Source organism: Sus scrofa, chromosome 15 (assembly GCF_000003025.6).
Source record: "Sus scrofa isolate TJ Tabasco breed Duroc chromosome 15, Sscrofa11.1, whole genome shotgun sequence".
NCBI lineage: Eukaryota > Metazoa > Chordata > Mammalia > Artiodactyla > Suidae > Sus > Sus scrofa.
This window is the reverse complement of record NC_010457.5, coordinates 95,566,057-95,584,992: the sequence shown is the minus strand read 5'-3', so window position 1 is coordinate 95,584,992 and position 18,936 is coordinate 95,566,057. Positions and strand designations below refer to the sequence as shown.

General features: G+C 35.1%; 1 protein-coding gene across 4 annotated transcripts in view; it reads right to left on the bottom strand.

Moving 5' to 3' along the window:
- Nucleotides 1–18,936, bottom strand: part of GLS (glutaminase) — a 92,616-nt gene that overhangs the window by 21,037 nt on the left and 52,643 nt on the right. The window lies entirely within an intron of this gene.

The following is an 18,936-nucleotide window of genomic DNA, read 5'->3' as shown; positions in this document are numbered from 1 at the left end:
AATCTTACCTTAGGTTACTTGTATAAAGTCAGGACGACAATGGAACAAAAATGTTAACAGTTCACATGCATTCATTTTAACTCTGGCACACTTGGCATATCAAAATTATACTTTTTTCCCCTAAAAAAGCTAGAAGCATTTACAGATCAATTTTACAAGTCTAAAACATGATATTTCTAATTCTCCAATCCTGTCATTCTCCTATTCATTTTAAGCCAGTTTAAAAGTTAAATTTGCCGTGAGCTGTGGTGTAGGTGGCAGACATGGCTCAGATCCCACGTTGCTCTGGTGTAGGCTGGTGGCTACGGCTCCGATTCGACCCCTAGCCTGGGAACCTCCATATGCTGCAGGAACGGCCCAAGAAATGGCAGAAAGACAGAAAAAATAAAAATAAAAGTTAAATTGTGTGGCTTTTGTGTCTTCCTAATACCCTAATTCTGTATAAGTAGCAATTACCAGAATTACATAATCATATTATGTTGTATTTATACAGTGAATGACCTTGAAAACTTCAACATTCAAAAAGTTGTAATTGTTTTTAAATGTCTCTGACAGAATGGTTGTAAACTATAATTATAGATATATTTAATTTATTACTATGACTAAGGTTAAGGGCCTTGGCTCAAGGTCATATAGCATATGAATTAATAATGTAGCTTGGATACATTCCCAAGTCTGTACTAGACCACGATGATATGAGTGCTCAACAGATCTCAGAGTGTTAGCCAAAGGAAAGAAATAAACTAGAGGACAAAACAGCTATTTAGCTCCATTCCATAAAGATCCTTTGCTAAATATTGGACACAAGGAAGGAAATACGGGAGGGAAGGAGCAGAGAAGGAGGAGGTGGAAAGAGATGAAGAGGGAGGGAGGGAGGGAGAGAAGACTGATACCCTGCTTGACACCTTACTCCAAGTATTTTATTTCCAACTCTAGTGCCAACTGCAAAACTATGGTTTCCCTTGTTTTTCATCATTAGTTTCTTCATGCAAAGACTAATTCGCCCTTTTGGAAAGGCTTTAATGAAAAAAAAGCAGGTAACTGAAAAACATCCTTCTGTTTCTGCCACATCCAGTTGGACATAACCACTCTCTTATTTCTAGCTCACTAGGGTATCTGTTGTTGTGGAACGGATACTCTTCTTCATCTGCTAAATAAACCATTATCACTCCAGATCCTATTTTGGTTTAAAAGCTTCCCTCCAACTTGGCCTTTTAAAAGCCTTTAAATGAAAATTTTCAGCCTTCTTTCATAAACATTTTTCTTAAGGCGAGGTTAAAAAAACCACAGGCCTGCTGTAATGTAGCTGAAGAAAAGCTTTAAGTTTCCAGCAAATGTAAATTAAGGTCAGAAATATAACCCTGTGCAATGTGTGTGTAATCAAAGACATTCCCTCTTTCCCTGACTACGGAGTTTATTTAACATTCATATGGATGTGTACAACAAAATTGTAGTACTTTTATGAGTAGATAGTCTGAGTCTGATATCTTATTTTCCTAAGCTTCCCAATGACTTATTCAGACACGATTATTAGTATATAGTCGGCCTTCCATATCCACGGGTTGTGCATATGTGGATACAGAGGGCTGACTGTAAGGGTATTGAGCATCCTTGGATTTTAATATCTGAGGTGAGGCGGAGAGGGATCCTGGAACCAGTCTCTGAGGAGGGACACTGTTACTATACATAGACAAAACTAATCCAACTGACATGATCAGAGGATTAGAGAAAATCCTTTATGAGAACAATTCAGCAATTTCACGACCATATTCCCAAATTTTTACACAAATGCAGGAGGTTCTCATACTATAATTTTAGCAGAGATGAATAAATCAAATGGTAAATTTTAGTCTAAAAAAAAAAAGAGTATAGAAATTGCACTTACAAAATACTGCCTCAAATACAATAGCTACAATATAGTACCTACTCTCCCTCCACTAAATAAGTGCTTTAAGTACGGTTATCCCTGTTTTTATTCAAAGGATAGGAAACTGAAGGGTAGCACATTTTAATTAACTTGAGCAAGGTAACAGTGCTGGAAAGTGGCAGAATGAGGGCTCAGGCCCAGTCTGCCTGACGCCAGGATCTGTGTTCTCAACCACTACTCAGTATCTACTGGGCGAAGAGATTTCCTAACAAAACCTGAGATCAGATTTCCTCACCAATAGAGTACCAAGACTAAAATATGTCATGGTAGGAAATCAGAAAATAGCAACTAAAAAACAATTTATAGGGAAATCAGAGATATTAATTTTCTACTGAGGTGCTAACCAAAGGATTCTTCTTTAAGAGAAAATAAGGAGACAAAAGAAATCATTCAATTCAGCATATCAATGCCAAAAAGGAAAAAAAAAAAAAGAGGTTATCTTCATTCTTTACTTTTAAGTCTCTAAAAATGAAATGTGAGTTTTGGTTAAGTGAATAGAGCCAGTATGACTGCCACAGCACTGGCAGCAAATAAACAACTTCTTATCTCAGTGGCTCATATTATTCTGGTAAATGCCAATGAATGGTCTAAAAAGATACCACTGGGCTCATAAGCAACCCTCCTTTTATATCCAAGTATAAAAGTAGCTAACAACCTATCTTTGTGTGGGCTGACAAAGAGTACTCTAATTAAGAAGCAAGTAGCAAATAGGAGAGAAACAGAAATGAGCAAGGGTAAAAGCAGCAATTCCTCTGAAGAACAAAAAGTGCATTTTCTATGAGGCTGACCTAAGAGTATCTGCCCTGCACTGACAACTACCAAAGTTTTGTATTCACTGTCTTCCTGGTTCTCTTCCTCTCTTATACAAACAAATATTCATAAAATCCCATGAAGATTAGTTAACAGTCACTAGTGTTCTGTTAGAAAACAAGGTGGCACACTTCTGGCATGATAAAGAGTCATGCTTATTTATAATGATTATTAATTTAAAAAAAACACAAAGACACTAAAAATAAAAGCAAAGAATAAGAAAACAGGAAAAGAAATTGGTCACCAAATTCTTATACATATTACTAAAAAAAAATCAGGATCAGGGCCACTGGAATTAAAAGTTGCTACACTCTCTGGTATAAATTAAAGATAAGGAAATATAAATAAGTTCCCTGAAAGATATGGGGTTCTTATTCTGATGAGAAACAAGCTTTTGGCAGCAATAGGGACAGAATCATTTCCGTTTAAAGGACATGTCTCTCCTTTGCATGCCCTGAATACTGCTACTACAACTAAGCAAGGCATGTGTATATGAGTAATCTACAGGTATTCCAACCACAATACATCCTTAGTGATTGCTTTGATTTTAGGGGGGAAAAAAATCATTTTCACTTGTCTCTAGAGAGCCATACTTAATTCTCTACATTCTCATATGTTCATTTCACAGTTCTACTGTGAAAAATCCAGTGTGTGCTTTATGGACAACACGCAGAGAATAGGTACATGAACAGAATCTCTCTCTCTAGTTCTATGTACTTTTCAAAATGCTTTCCTAATTTGATTCCTATCCAAGTTATGAGAACATATTCCTCCAATATATAAGAAGCTGCTGGAGAACAGGGTATTTTTAGGACCCTCAAAAATAAAGCAATGTAATATTTGAAGGAAAAAAAAACATATAAATAAACCTTATCATGAGACTGCTTATACCTATTTATATTTAAACATTTATAATTCTTATCAGTAATATTTTATTCTGTGAAGCAAGGAGGATGGACATAGCATAATTACACCCAGAATTCACTTGCTAGTGTAATCTACATTAGTTGAAAATTCTTTAAGTAGAATGAAATTCTAAAAGGAAAGATGATTTTGGTCTAAAAGACCCTAAAAGCATACTTTCTATGTAGCAAGTGTCTAAAGTAGATTTCAAAGCCTCCTGTTAAAATCACTTTATGGTAAATGCTCTAAAAATCCCCTGCCTGAGCTTCTGCAGTTCTGAAACCCAAATTCAGCATGCAGCCATAGGATACCGCATGGAGTGGGCATGGGGTACAAGAGAACAGACTGTCATCACTATAAATCCACATTACCAACCTCAATGTTATTCTAACAGTATCGCCATGTTTCCCTTGCTCTCTCCAGTCCTCCAAGAACAAAGCTCTCTATGCTCCAAAACCTCACAGGCTCACTCTGAGGCCACAACTCATTCTTAGCAGTAAGTGTTCTTTCAGATTCTTCAGGAAAATGGAAACCAATGGACAGAAACCCTCTCACCTCCTCCTATCAGGTCTGCAAACCTACCTGCCTGCCGCTCTTTATCGGAGGAGATGCTCATCCTCCCACAAAACCTAATCTTCCACTTGTGCTGAGAGTTCCATCTGCTTCCAGGGAGCTCACTTTATTGACCTTTCCCTTTCTCTTCTAGCTACTTCAAGCTGTCCTTCTTTACTGGATCTTTTCTATCAGCAGCCAAACCTGCTCTACCATCAAACAGTTCTCTGATATTTAAATCTCAATGTCAATAAAATTTTCTTTAAAGGTTAGGAAGGAAGTTACCAATATGGACTACCAGCGTTTTATTTTTTGAGTACAAGCAATGAAAACAACTCTACCATCCATTATCATTTACTAAACAAAGAGACATTTTAACATCAAAACAAAGGAAATTAAGGACGCCTCTCGTCTTACTCAATGCTTATCTGCTTTGGTACACTTGACTGCTCAAAACTTCTTGAAATATTCTTTGACCTCTGATACTATACTATGTTGGATTTCTTCTTCTCTGGCCACTTTTCCCAAGTGGGAGCCCTAATACTCTATCCTACTTTTAAAATCGGAGTTCCTTAGGATTCCTTCTTACTCCACATGGTCTCCTGGTGCAGTATCACACACCTCCCCAGAGCCTTGAATATACTCTTTCTCTGTTAGGGTTAGAGTGAACCCAATTAAACAACATTCCCCTAGATTCCCTTACATCTAGTCTGGGCAGTGAGTGTCAGATGGGTTCTGGGAAACTTCTTTTACCTGACTTAGGTATCACACTTTCTTCTTCCCCCTTGACTATATAATCAAGGACAAAAGTGGAACAGCTATCTTGCAACTATAAAGTGGCAGGCATGAGGTCTAACACCCACACACACTAAGGATGGTCAGAGTAGGATACCTTACTGATGGCATTAGTCCTAGAATGTCTACCCCTAGATTTGTTATATAGAAAAATAACCCCATTTGTCTAAACCACCATTAACCAACCTACTGATATCTATAGTCAAAGAGACCCTTAATTGTTACAACCAAAATTAACTCCCAAGGTTTGCTTCTTCAGCATTTCCCATCACGGTAAGTGCAGGAGCACCTGCCCTATTACTCCTACTAAAAACTTGGTAGTCAATTTGATATCTTTCTTTTTCATCCACTGAATACTATTACCAAGTGCTACTAATTTCCTCTCATAAAAATCTATCTGCCATTTCCATCTCTAAAATCCTATTCTAAGTCATAACCACATCTCATTTCCAGCCCCAAATTTCAACTTTTGCTGCCCTCCAATCTGTTCTCTACAGAGCATTGTTTAAAAACCAAATCATTTCATTCCTCTTCTTAAAAGCCTTCAAGTTTCCAACTGTACTTAAAATAGGCCAAAACTCTAAACATGGTATATAAAACCCTACATAAATGTTTCCCCAAGTGTGTTCAGAGGACTACCTGCAGCAGAAACACTTGGTTATTTAAAATGCAAATTTAAAGTGCTTATTTAAAATGCAAATTTAAAAAGCAATCTTTAGGGTTGGGCTTTAAGTTAGAACACACTAACAATCCAGATGCCCATTAAGATTAGAAAGCCTACCTTAACACACAGTGATCTTATCTCTGAGACTCATCCAGGGCCAATCTCCATGCACCGTGCCTCACCCTGCTCTCATCATATTTGTTTTCTTTCACCTTTTCAAATGTACTAAACTCCTTCCATTCCTGGGCACTTTAAGCCAGACTAACCTTTTAATCCTACTCCACCCTTCCTCTAACTCATTCAAAATTTACAACTTTATAGCAATTAAAATGAACTAGATCTACATGTATCAGTATGGAAAAAAACCACATATAACCACTTAAATATTTTAGTAATCATTTATTCATTATCTTTATCCCCCTCTAGACTGTAAACACCAAGAGCTGGATCATATTTGTCTCCTTAACCACTGCATATCTTAAGCACTTTGCAGTTTCTCGCCCGTAATAAATAAATAGGCAATAAATAAATACTGGTTGAATGAAGAACTACTTCATAAATGAATAATGAATGAGATAATGCTATGGTTAATTTATACAAAATCTGAGCTAATCCATCAAATTAAATTGGCTAAATATCTTGAACAAATTCTGTTGCATGCTGTTTTAATTGGTTTTTAATGGAAAGAAAAAAAACTTTAAAGGTTATATATATTAATTTATATGAAAGGATCTAATATTGGACATTGGTGGAGGATCTATATAATAGCACTAGAAAAGAAGGGAAAACACGAGAGGAAAACAAAATTCTTGGTATACAGAGGAGATGAAAAATTGGTAACTAAGTAAAACAAGGACTAAAGATAATGAAGAGGAAACCTAGGGAACCAAAAGAGTCTTAGCCACTTTCTTATAGCTATATAAAGTGGGAAAGCAAATTTATAGAAAGAATGGACTATCTGACCACTCTTATACCGTACTACATTATTGTAAAAGTAATTTTGGAAGAACAAGTGAGAAATGCATACATTTACTGCCAATCTGGCAGAATAAAGGCATTGAGATAGGCAGAAGTTATTTTTAAATATGCTCTAATAGCAAAATTGTGTTTATTCATAGTCCAGTATAAATGGCATATTTTTGTGATTTTGCTTAAATTTAACACTGTAATCAAAAAATCAAGTGTATACAAGGACAAATATAAATGGCTTTAGATATGGATAGAATATTTCAGCTTTTCATCACTGACTTATTCAGTTTTTGGTAGTTTCCAAAAACATTTTTTTTTCTTTTTTACAGCTGCACCTGTGCCATATGGAAGTTTCTGAGCTAGGGGTTGAATTAGAGCTGCAGCTGCAGGCCTATGCTACAGCCATGACAACACTGGATCTGAGCCACATCTGCAACCTACATCACAGCTTGTGGCAATACCAGATCCTTAACCCCCTGAGCAAAGCCAGAAATAGAACCTACATCCTCATAGAAGAAACACTGGGTTCTCAACCCACTGAACCAAAAGGTGAACTCCAAAAATATTTTTTAATACTGAAGACAGTATTATTAAAAAACAAAAACAAAACTGTTAGAGGAGTTCTTGCTGTGACGCAGCAGGTTAAGCATCCAATGTTGTCTCTGCAGCAGCAAGGGTTCTATCCCTGGCCCAGCACAGTGGGTTAAGGATCTGGCATTGCCACAGCTATGGTATAGGGGTTACAGCTGAGGCTCATATTCAATTTCTGGCCTGGGAACTTCCATATGCCGCAGGTGTGGCCAAAAAAAAAAAAAAAAAAAAAAAAAAAACCAAAACAAACAAAATAAATGAATTCAGTGAAGTTGTAGTATACAAAATCAATACGTAGAAGTCTGATACATTTCTACACACTAATAGCAAACTATCAAAAAAGAGAATTAAGGAAAAACCTCATTTGCAATTACATCAAAAAGAATAAAACACTTAGGAGTAAGTTTAACCAAGGCGATAAAAGACGTGTATACTGAAAACTGCAACATTAACGAAAGGAAATGAAGACACAAATAAAGAAAAATATTCTGTGTTCATGGATTAAAAGAATACTCTTAAATATCTATACTACAAAGTAATATTCAGATTTGATGTAATCCCTATAAATATGACAATGGTATGTTTCACAGAAATAGGAAAAAAAATTCTAAAATTAATATGGAACCACAAAAAAACCCCAAATAGCCAAAGCAATCTTAAGAAAAATAAAGCTGGAGGTATCACACTCCCTGGTGTCAAATCGTATTACAAAGCTATAGTAATTAAAACAGATAGTACTGGCATTACATAGATCAACAGATCAGAACAGAGCCCAGAAATAAGCCCATATATATGGTCAATTAATTTACAACAAATGAGCCAAAAATATACAACAGAAAAAGGACAGTCATTTCAATAAATGGTGTTGGGAAACTTGGACAGCCACATGCAAAAGAATGAAACTGGACCACTATATACACCATACACAAAAATTAACTCAAAATGGAGTAAGAGCTTAAAGATAAGACCTAAAATCATAAAATGCCTAGGAAAAAACTTAAGGAGTAATATCCTTGACATAGGTCTTGGGGAGGATTTGTTTGAATCTGACACCAAAATCAAAACCAAAGATAAACAAGGGATACCACATCAAACTAAAAAGCTTCTACACAGCAAAGGAAACCATCAACAAAATGAAAAGACAACCTACTGAGTGAGAGAAAGTATTTGCTTATCACAATAAGGGACTAATATCCAAAATTTGCAAGAATTCATGCAACTTCTTAGAAAAAAAAAGTCTGATTAAAAAAGGAGGAGATAGATATCTTTCCAAGGACATATAGATAGCCAACAGGTATATGAAAATATGCTCTATATCATCAATTACCAGGGAAATGCAAATCAAAACCACAATGAGATATCACATCTGTTAGAGTGGCTATTATCAAAAAGACTAGAAACGAATATGGGTGAAGATGCAGAGAAAAAGGAAACCTCGGGCACTGTTGGTGGTAATGTAAACTGGCACAGCCACTAGGAAAAACAGCATGGAGGTTACAAAAAAAGTAAAAATAGAATTACCATATAATCCAGATATCTCACTTCTGGGTGTTTATTGAAGAAAATTAAATCACTAAGTCAATAAGATATATGCACCCCCATGTTCACTGCAGCATTATTTACAATAGCCAAGACCCAGAAAAAAAGTGTCCATTAACAGATGAGTGGATAAGAAATTGTGACACACACACACACACACACACACACACACACACACACACACACACACACACACAGAGGAATATTATTCAGCCATAAAAAAGAATAAAATCAGCCTTCTCACTCAAATCTGGTAGAAGACAGGGATGCTCACTCTCACCATTGCTCTTCAACATAGTTTTGGAAGTCCTAGCCACAGCAATTAGACAAACAAAAGAAATAAAAGGCATCCATATAGGAAGAGAAGAGATAAAACTGTCACTGTATGCAGATGACATGATACTATACATAGAAAACCCTAAGGACTCAACCCCAAAACTACTTGAACTGATTAATAAATTCAGCAAAGTAGCAGGATATAAGATGAACATTCAGAAGTCAGTTGCATTTCTGTATACCAGCAATGAAATATTAGAAAAGGAATACAAAAATACAATACCTTTTAAAATTGCATCTCAAAAAATCAAATACCTCAGAATACACCTGACCAAGAAGGTAAAGGACCTATATGCCGAGAACCATAAAACTTTAATCAAAGAAATCAAAGAAGATGTAAAGAAATGGAAAGATATTCCATGTTCCTGGATTGGGAAAATCAATATTGGAAAAATGGCCATACTACCCAAAGCAATCTACAGATTCAATGCAATCCCTATCAAATTACCCATGACAATTTTCACAGAACTAGAACAAACAATCCAAACATTTATATGGAACAACAAAAGACCCAGAATCGCTAAAGCAATCCTGAGAAACAAAAACCAAGCAGGAGGCATAATTCTCCCAGACTTCAGGCAATATTACAAAGCTACAGTCATCAAGACAGTGTGGTACTGGTATCAAAACAGACAGACAGACCAATGGAACAGAATAGAGAACCCAGAATAAACCCAGAAACCTATGGTCAATTAATCTTTGACAAGGGAGGCAAGAACATCAAATGGGAAAAAGAAAGTCTATTCAGCAAGCATTGCTGGGAAACCTGGACAGCTGCATGCAAAGCAATGAAACCAGAACACACTCTCACACCATGCACAAAAATAAACTCCAAATGGCTGAAAGACTTAAATATACGACAGGACACCATCAAACTCCTAGAAGAAAACATAGGCAAAACACTCTCTGACATCAACATCATGAATATTTTCTCAGGTCAGTCTCCCAAAGCAATAGAAATTAGAGCAAAAATAAACCCATGGGACCTCATCAAACTGAAAAGCTTTTGCACAGCAAAGGAAACCAAAAAGAAAACAAAAAGACAACTTTCAGAATGGGAGAAAACAGTTTCAAATGATGCAACTGACAAGGGCTTAATCTCTAGAATATATAAACAACTTATACAACCCAACAGCAAAAAAGCCAATCAATCAATGGAAAAATGGGCAAAAGACCTGAATAGACATTTCTGCAAGGAAGATATACAGATGGCCAGCAAACACATGAAAAAATGCTCAACATCGCTGATTATAAGAGAAATGCAAATCAAAACTACCATGAGATACCACCTCACACCAGTCAGAATGGCCATCATTCATAAATCCACAAATAACAAGTGCTGGAGGGGCTGTGGAGAAAAGGGAACCCTCCTGCACTCTTGGTGGGAATGTAAACTGGTACAGCCACTATGGAGGACAGTTTGGAGATACCTTAGAAATCTATACATAGAACTTCCATATGACCCCGCAATCCCACTTTTGGGCATCTATCCGGACAAAGCTCTACTTAAAAGAGACACATGCACCCGCATGTTCATTGCAGCACTATTCACAATAGCCAGGACACGGAAACAACCCAAATGTCCATCGACAGATGACTGGATTAGGAAGATGTGGTATATATACACGATGGAATACTACTCAGCCATAAAAAGGAATGACATAATGCCATTTGCAGCAACATGGATGGAACTAGAGAATCTCATCCTGAGTGAAATAAGCCAGAAAGACAAAGACAAATACTATATGATATCACTTATAACTGGAATCTAATATCCAGCACAAATGAACCTTTCCACAGAAAAGAAAATCATGGACTTGGAGAAGAGACTTGTGGCTGCCTGATGGGAGGGGGAGGGAGTGGGAGGGATCGGGAGCTTGGGCTTATCAGACACAACTTAGAATAGATTTACAAGATCCTGCTGAGTAGCATTGAGAACTATGTCTAGATACTCATATTGCAACAGAACAAAGGGTGGGAAAAAAATGTATACATGTAAGGATAACTTGATCCCCTTGCTCTACAGTGGGAAAAATAAAATAAATTTAAAAAAAAGAACAAAACCTTGCCATTATGACAGCATGAGTGAACTTCAAGGGCATTATACTATGTGATATAAGTCTGAGGAAGACAAATACTATATAGAGGAAGACAAATACTATATGATCTCTCTCAAATTTGGAATCTATTATTAAAAAAAACCAAGTACAGAGATACATAGGACAGATTGGTGGCTATAAGAGGCAAGGATGAAGGATGAGAAAAATATACAGTTGATCCTTGAACAACAGAGATTTTAATTGTGTGGGTAAACTTCTATATATATTTTTCAATAAATGTACCACAGCATTATAGGATCTGCCAATTGGTTGAATCTATAGATGTGGAACCAAGAATACAGAGAGCTTACCATAAAGTTACATGTGGATTTTTGACTGTATGGGATGTCAGGGCCCCAATCCTAATGTTATTCAAGTGTCAACTGTATACACATCTGGTTATGTTTTTGTGAATATATGACACTAAATTTCAAAAGATTCTGCTTGAGCCCCTAAACCAACTTCTAGAACATTAATGAACCTACGGCAGAATCAGAGAGGATCTTTGCAACTGGGCTGTTAATACCAGTATCATTTCTTAAAGTTTTTTTTGCTCCCTATCCTTCACAAAATTAACATTCCAAAAATTTACTTATCCAAGCTGTTATTTTCTGTGTTGACTACTGGGATATGCAGTGCATGAGACTGCATCTCACGTGACCTTGTCAGAACTTAGAATAGTTCCTGGCTTGTGACAGGTGCTCTGTAACTGCTGCATGAAGGCAGATGAACAAATGAACTTTTGCACCTACTTTCTGTTATTTGTAAAACATTTTAAACTTCTCTGGTAGTACCACCTTCCTCCTCCTTCTGTGCATCTCTGCAAAGGGAGCTGTCCAGGGCAAAATAAATTACAGTAATAATTGAATTTGGCACCAAGTGCTGTAAAACCTGTTTGCTTTTGTGTAGTTGGTCCAGCACCCAGCAAATACCTAACGAACACAAAAAATTGCAGTTTTATTTTTTTCCTTTTTCTTTTTTTCAATGGCTGCACTTGTGGTCAAGGGGTTAATCAGAGCTGCAGCTGCCAGCCTATGCCACAGCCACGCCAGATCTGAGCTGCATCTGTGACCTACGCCGCAGCTTGGGGGCAATGCTGGATCCTTAACCCACCAAGTGAGGTCAGGGATCAAACCCGTATCCTCATGGATACTAACTAGTCAGGTTCGTTACCAGTGAGCCAAAACAGGAATTCCTGCAGAGTTTTCTAATAAGGAGAGTGGCACATTGGTTATTATTTCATAGTCTGACTTAGTCCTTTCTCCTAGTGGCATTTTCTGCTGAACATCTACACTGCTGCCATGAACAGTTAACAAGAAGCTTAATGAGATGGTTTGTTTTAAAGTGAACTTTTAAAAATTGATATTTGTTTAGATTCTTAGCCTTATTTAGCCATCTATTTGGTAGAACTGAGTGAAGAGATACTGTTAATTGTACTTTAAACAAATGTTAGGATTTGAAGAGTGAATTTCATTAATTGATCAAATTGGAAATATTTGAGATTTTAAGAATCGTTCTGAAAATCAGTGGTAGATTGAGTCAATATACAAAATTTCCTTTATTAGACTTGAGCCTTAAATTTATGTCAAACTCATTTGGCATTATGTACATTTATAGATAAGTCAATGTCTATTATTATTGCTTATTGAAGCAAAGCTGGCAGTGACATCAAAATACTGGCTATGGTTCCCTGCCCCCCTTGAAACATATTTAAAAGGCTTTTTGGTTGCTATCCTTCATTTTATCTATGCACTCTTCCCAGGGATTGCTTGGTCAGTTATCAAATACCTAGCATTTTTTTTTTCCAGCTTCATATTCTGAAGTTTTCTGGATAAGAAGTGGAATACAAAAACAAAAACAAAAAACCCTCACCAATTTACCATATTTAGTTGACAGAGTAACAAGTTTGTACTAATACTAAACAATGGCATATTTCTGAACCTCTAGCTGTATGGAATTAAGTGAGCCAAACATACAACTGATGAAATTGAAATTTTATCCAGGAGTCCCAAGGCTGTTTAGATGCCAGTGATATTTAATGTGCTTGCTAGTTTATGGCACAGAAAACTTGCCACTGCCAATCCTAAAGTTATAGAACTGAAGCAGCCTCTCTGTCTCTACAGATGATTGTAACCACCACAGGGGGAACGGCCTTGCCTCTTTTAGAGCAGCATCTCCAACACCTAACATACTGCCTGAACACTCTGCATGTGTGTGTTTGTCAACTGGGAAATGAAAAGCAAAGCAAAACTAAGTTCATCCCCAGAGTATATCCCATCAGGCCTCCCACCAGGATCCTATGCCCAATCACCCAGCACTCACTATCTGAGTCTGAAAAGCACTAGGTAGACCAAGAGTTTCAATCTATTAAGAACTTTTGCGGAAGATCCCAAATTCTTAACACAAGATTCACAATGGCACTGAGTAAGAATTTTTACAAAGCAAAAACTACAAATACACAACACACAAACAACAGCAGCTCTCTATCCAAAAGCTCCTACAATACAAAGTAAATGTACAAACACATGAGTAAGTAGATCATAACATGACAAAGCTGAACATGTAAGGGATACCAAATAAACAGTGATGATTCTGTGGCAGACATACATGGTGGATGTAAAATAAAATGGCACAAGAGACAAGATAAAAAATAATACTTCTCAAGTTTTTATTACTTGGCCAAAAACACAGCAATTAGTTTTTTCTCCTTTGTTTCTCCTTCAGGTGAGAAAGAAAAAAAATGTCACACGACTGTTGTAATAGAATGTTTTTTAAACACTTCACAAACAGGTAATAAAAAGTTAAGCTTCACTTTCCTCCTCCTAAAAACCATTCTCTTTCAGGTAAAAAGAAGAGACATTAAGGCAGGAATATTTTATTGGTATGATTAAAGAGAGTTAGTAGTATTAGTCACCATAGAATTTTAACAAAATCACTTGTCCTGTAATTCCATCAAAGGATGTCAATGAAGTTCCATTTTGCAGAAAATATAGCATTTATTCATTTCAACTCAAAGTAGAAACAATATTATTTAGTTCATTTCTTTATTTAAATTATGAATCTTGTGCATAGACCTGGACCCACAGATATATGTATTTAAAGTTCACTGTAAAATAAATAAGCTATATTATATTGAAAAAAGGAAGTTTAGACTTTAACACTTAAGGATTTAAGAAAAAAACTTTTTAAAGAAAATAAAAGAGTGGCAAAGGTCAACAATATTAAAAGATATGGAAATGAACATATCAGCAATATGAAGATTTGAAAATGAAAACCCATTTTATGAACAACTTTGATATAATTTTTAAAGTTACCTCATTTCTAGCCAAAAATGGACTATGATAGGAAAGGATGAAAAAAAAAAAAAAAGAATACTTGAAATTAATAGATTTAAAAGTTTTCAGTTATGACCTTTAATTTTGAGTGACTGTGAGAAAGAACAACACAATGGACCTTGGACGTAGTTCAATTAATAATTTACACCATGGTTTTATATAACATTATCAATCTCACTTAACGGAAAAAGACTCAAATTTTATGTTATCCTCACAAAGGACAAACTGTAATTGTCCTTAATGATGATTTGTGAAAGGCACATACAAAATAATGAGAACTAGTAATTCTAACCTAAGGAAAAGTTTAACAAGAGGCTGAAGATCATCATTTTAATTTGGATTTTATAATGGAATATTCCAAATACGAAGTTATATTTACATAACTGATGCTAACATTTCAGCACCATTCTAATTTTAATACATATAATGTGAAAGCAAGCAGAGTTTATACTGAATAACAGCCAGTCCCTTAAAAATTCAAGTTCTCACCTACACAAACTTGTGGGGAGAAGAGCTTCCTATGACATTTAGATTTTGAGATTTAAAAACAGTACTTTTTTTTGACTAATAATATTTGTTTTAACATTTAAGTCAACTAAGTATTTTAAAAATTAATGCAGTCAAAAACAGTATTATATATTTCCTTCATAAACAAAAAATAAAAATCCCAGAACTATGAAAAAGATTGGTACTGAGGACAATATACACAACAGAGTAACAGACAAATAAGGAACCTTTTCTAAAGCCATTCAAAGACCCAACTATCTAAAATAAAAACAATGGAAGCAGCTAGATATTTTGTATGCTATGTGCTGGAAAAAAGCTAAACTGAAAAGAAAAAAAAAATTTTCTCAGAAAACATCTTGTTTATAACTCCAATAACCTTTTGGTTATTTAAAATCTTTTTACTTATATATTTAGCCCAACTCCAAAAGAATTTATTTTAAAAAGCCAATGGCGCAACATTTATTTTTAGTCACATTTCCGCTACTCTTTACTTTCTTTCAAAGGTTCTGGAGTAATGTTTTATTTTTAGAACTACTGTATAATTGCACATTCACTTCTAACTCTACTAGTCTTTATAAACATGGCATATAACTATATACTAGAAAAATACAATTAAGTAGTTTTTTTTTTCTTATAGCCACACCTGTAGCATACAGAAATTCTCAGGCCATGGGTCTTGAATTTGGAGCCACAGCTGGGACCTACACCACAGCTTACAACACCACCAGATCCTTAGTAGCTTAAATAAAGGCTGATGGGGCAATTAGTTTTCCAAATAATTTACAGTCATATTAACTAGTACTGCCAATTATGTATCTCAATAAAAATAAACAACCATCAAATAAAAGACTGTCTCAACAAAACGTGAAATAAACCAACCCCATCAAAAAAGAGGAAAAACAAGCTAATTGAGAAAGCAAGGTATCAACTGGGAAAGAGTTAGGAGGAACATGAGCTTGCGCCAGATAACCTTTAAGATTACTTTCCAGCTCAATTGTATGATTCTAACAAATTACAAGATTATGGTATATGGAAGAACATCAAAGATCTAGAAAGGTTGAACTATGATTTAAAAATAAAAACTCTTCAGCTGTTTACAGGATATGAATTAAAATTATAACTAAGGGTTCCAAGAGGAATTGCTAGGCCAATGAGATTTTTCATTATATAAATAAAAAATCACCAAAAATATGGAAACAGAAATTTAAAACTGTTTCAGGTAAGAATTTTTCCTTTCAAAAGCTAATAAGGGCTCCAAATAGATTGAAAATATTTCAGCAAAGTAAAGACTTAAGGAAATAAAAATCATCACTTTTAATAATACTATGTCCAGAAAAATCACCAGGTCCTCAGATATTAGAATTTGGCTTTAAAGTAAGTATACCAAGTTGTTCTTTACTACTGAGATTTTAACTAAAATACTTCTGAATTAGTAAATGAGATTCAGAGTTACAAGTCTAATAACAGTGTTAAAAATTCAACTGCCAGAATTTGTCATTTCATTACTCATTCCTAAGAGCCTCCATACTGGACTGCTTACGAGTTCGTCAAAGCACTTGGCATCAAGGATTATTACCTGCTCATTTTTTAATTTAACAAAAACGTAACAGTTCTCAGTAAGAAGTGTCTTGTAATTTATGCCAAAAATACCATATATGCCACCAAAAAAGCAATGTGCCAAGTGCTAATTAGAAGCTGTTTTAATTAAAAAGTTAATGGATTAGGAAGCTGTTATAAAGTTTTGATTAACACTGGTTTTTACACATTTGCATATCTTAATAACATAGGAGTTCCCGTCGTGGCTCAGCAATAACAAACCCAGCTAGGATCCATGAGAACTCCGGTACAATCCCTGGCCTCGCTCAGTGAAGATTAAGGATCTGGTGTTGCATGAGCTGTGGTGTAGGTCACAGACGTAGCTTGGATCTCAAGTTGCTATGGCTGTGGCATAGGCCATTATCTGAAGCTTCAATTCAGCCCCTAGTCTGGGAACTTAACAGATGCCGCAGGAGCAGCCCTAAAAAGCAAAAAAACCCCAAAGAAACCAAAAAATTAATATCATAGATCTACAACCTATGAGACAGAAATAGTAAAGTCAACTTTAAAATAAATTTCCTTTCATATGCTCATAAAATATAAGTAGAAAGGAACATTTTAAACCTACAGTGACAGAAATCAGTTCATTCAATAAAGATTTATGATCAGGCTACTTAACACCTTCTGTTTAAAAAAAAGGTCCCCTATTACTATTTAAGGACTCTAAAAAACATTGAATTTTAATTTTATTATTCACATTAATAAACTATGACTTGGGCAGAGGGAGGAGGAAGAAGAATAAAAGAATCCCTAATTCAATTTAATTCCTTCCATTTCTAAACAGTATAGGAAACAAATACGTGTTACTACCTGAAATAAAAGTGATTGAACTTGATATACTTGAATGTATATGTTCATATGTAATTTTGGTCTTAAACTACATGACAGTGAAAGGACTAAAAGTAAATTCTACTCTGAATAAGTTTAAATAAAAATCTGAGGGATGGCCCATGATGCATTGCGACAAGCCCCATCTCCAACATCTGATCTTAATCAAAAATTATAATATAAAAAAATGCATTCTAGCATTTTCAAGACCATCAAGGAGAAAAAACTAAATTTCTACAAACGAATAGCAAAGCATTCTCTCTCTCTTTTTTTTTTTCTTCCCCCTTTTCAGGGCTGCACCCTCAGCATATGGAAGTTCCCAGGCCAGGGGATGAATCGGAGCTGTGGCTGCTGGCCTACACCACAGCTCATGGCAATGCCTGATCCTGACCCACTGGGCGAGGCCAGTGATTGAACCCATGTCCTTATGGATGCTAGTCAGGTTCATTATTGCTGAGCCACAACAGGAATTCTGCAAAGCAGATTCTTAAAAAATTGCACACAATTTTTGGAATAAAACTATTTTATAAACTGTTCAAACTAAGTATATTAAGTTGAATATAATCCTTCTAGGTAATAATTTTGGAAACAATAAAGACAGCTTCCACATGAAATCTAATGTTCTTGCTCTCCCTTTTGTGCAGTTCTCCAATATCATTATCCTCCTACTCTGACAGTGCTGATAGTGAATGGGAGCAAAACAAAAACCACAAACATTTAAAGATAAACTGAACAAGTACAATATATTATATTTTACAAATTCTAGGGCAACATAAATGTTCAAAGTTCTCCTACAACAAAACTTAAACTAGATCAATGAACCAATTATACATGACATACTATGTAGCAAACACTGCTACTGATTTTTAGGATATAGATGGATAGAGAGGGATTAAAATATAAATACAGAGAGACATATTAGATATACACACAAACACATACATGAGATATAAATTATCAGTATATATATCAGTGGTTCTTTCTATATACATGCCTATGAAATTATACTGTCAGAACAAGATGTCCAAGCTCTTTGAGTTATTCTGTTTCAAATGTACTAAAAAGAGCAACAACAAAAAAACCCCAAATGTATCTTTAAAAGCAAGTGATAATAAACTTACATACTAAATATATCATGACAATGGAACTCCTTACTTAGTCTCAAAAGAATTTTATGAAAAAAATTCCGCAGATAAATACAAATTCCTATAAATAACAAAATTTACCTTTCAAATGGTTTTAAAACTTAAATATATTTGGGATATGAATGGCAGATTTCATCAAACAAAAATTTAAAGTACTATATTTGACCTACAATGCATAGAACCTCATTATAATTTGGACCATGCTGTAGAAATAGCATATTTCTAAGTTTCTTTGGAAAATCAAATTCCTTAAAAAATAATTAAGATGCATTTCAATATTATAGTTATTCAACTCAATTATCAATTCTACTAAGATTAACAGTTCTATTCTAAAGCAATG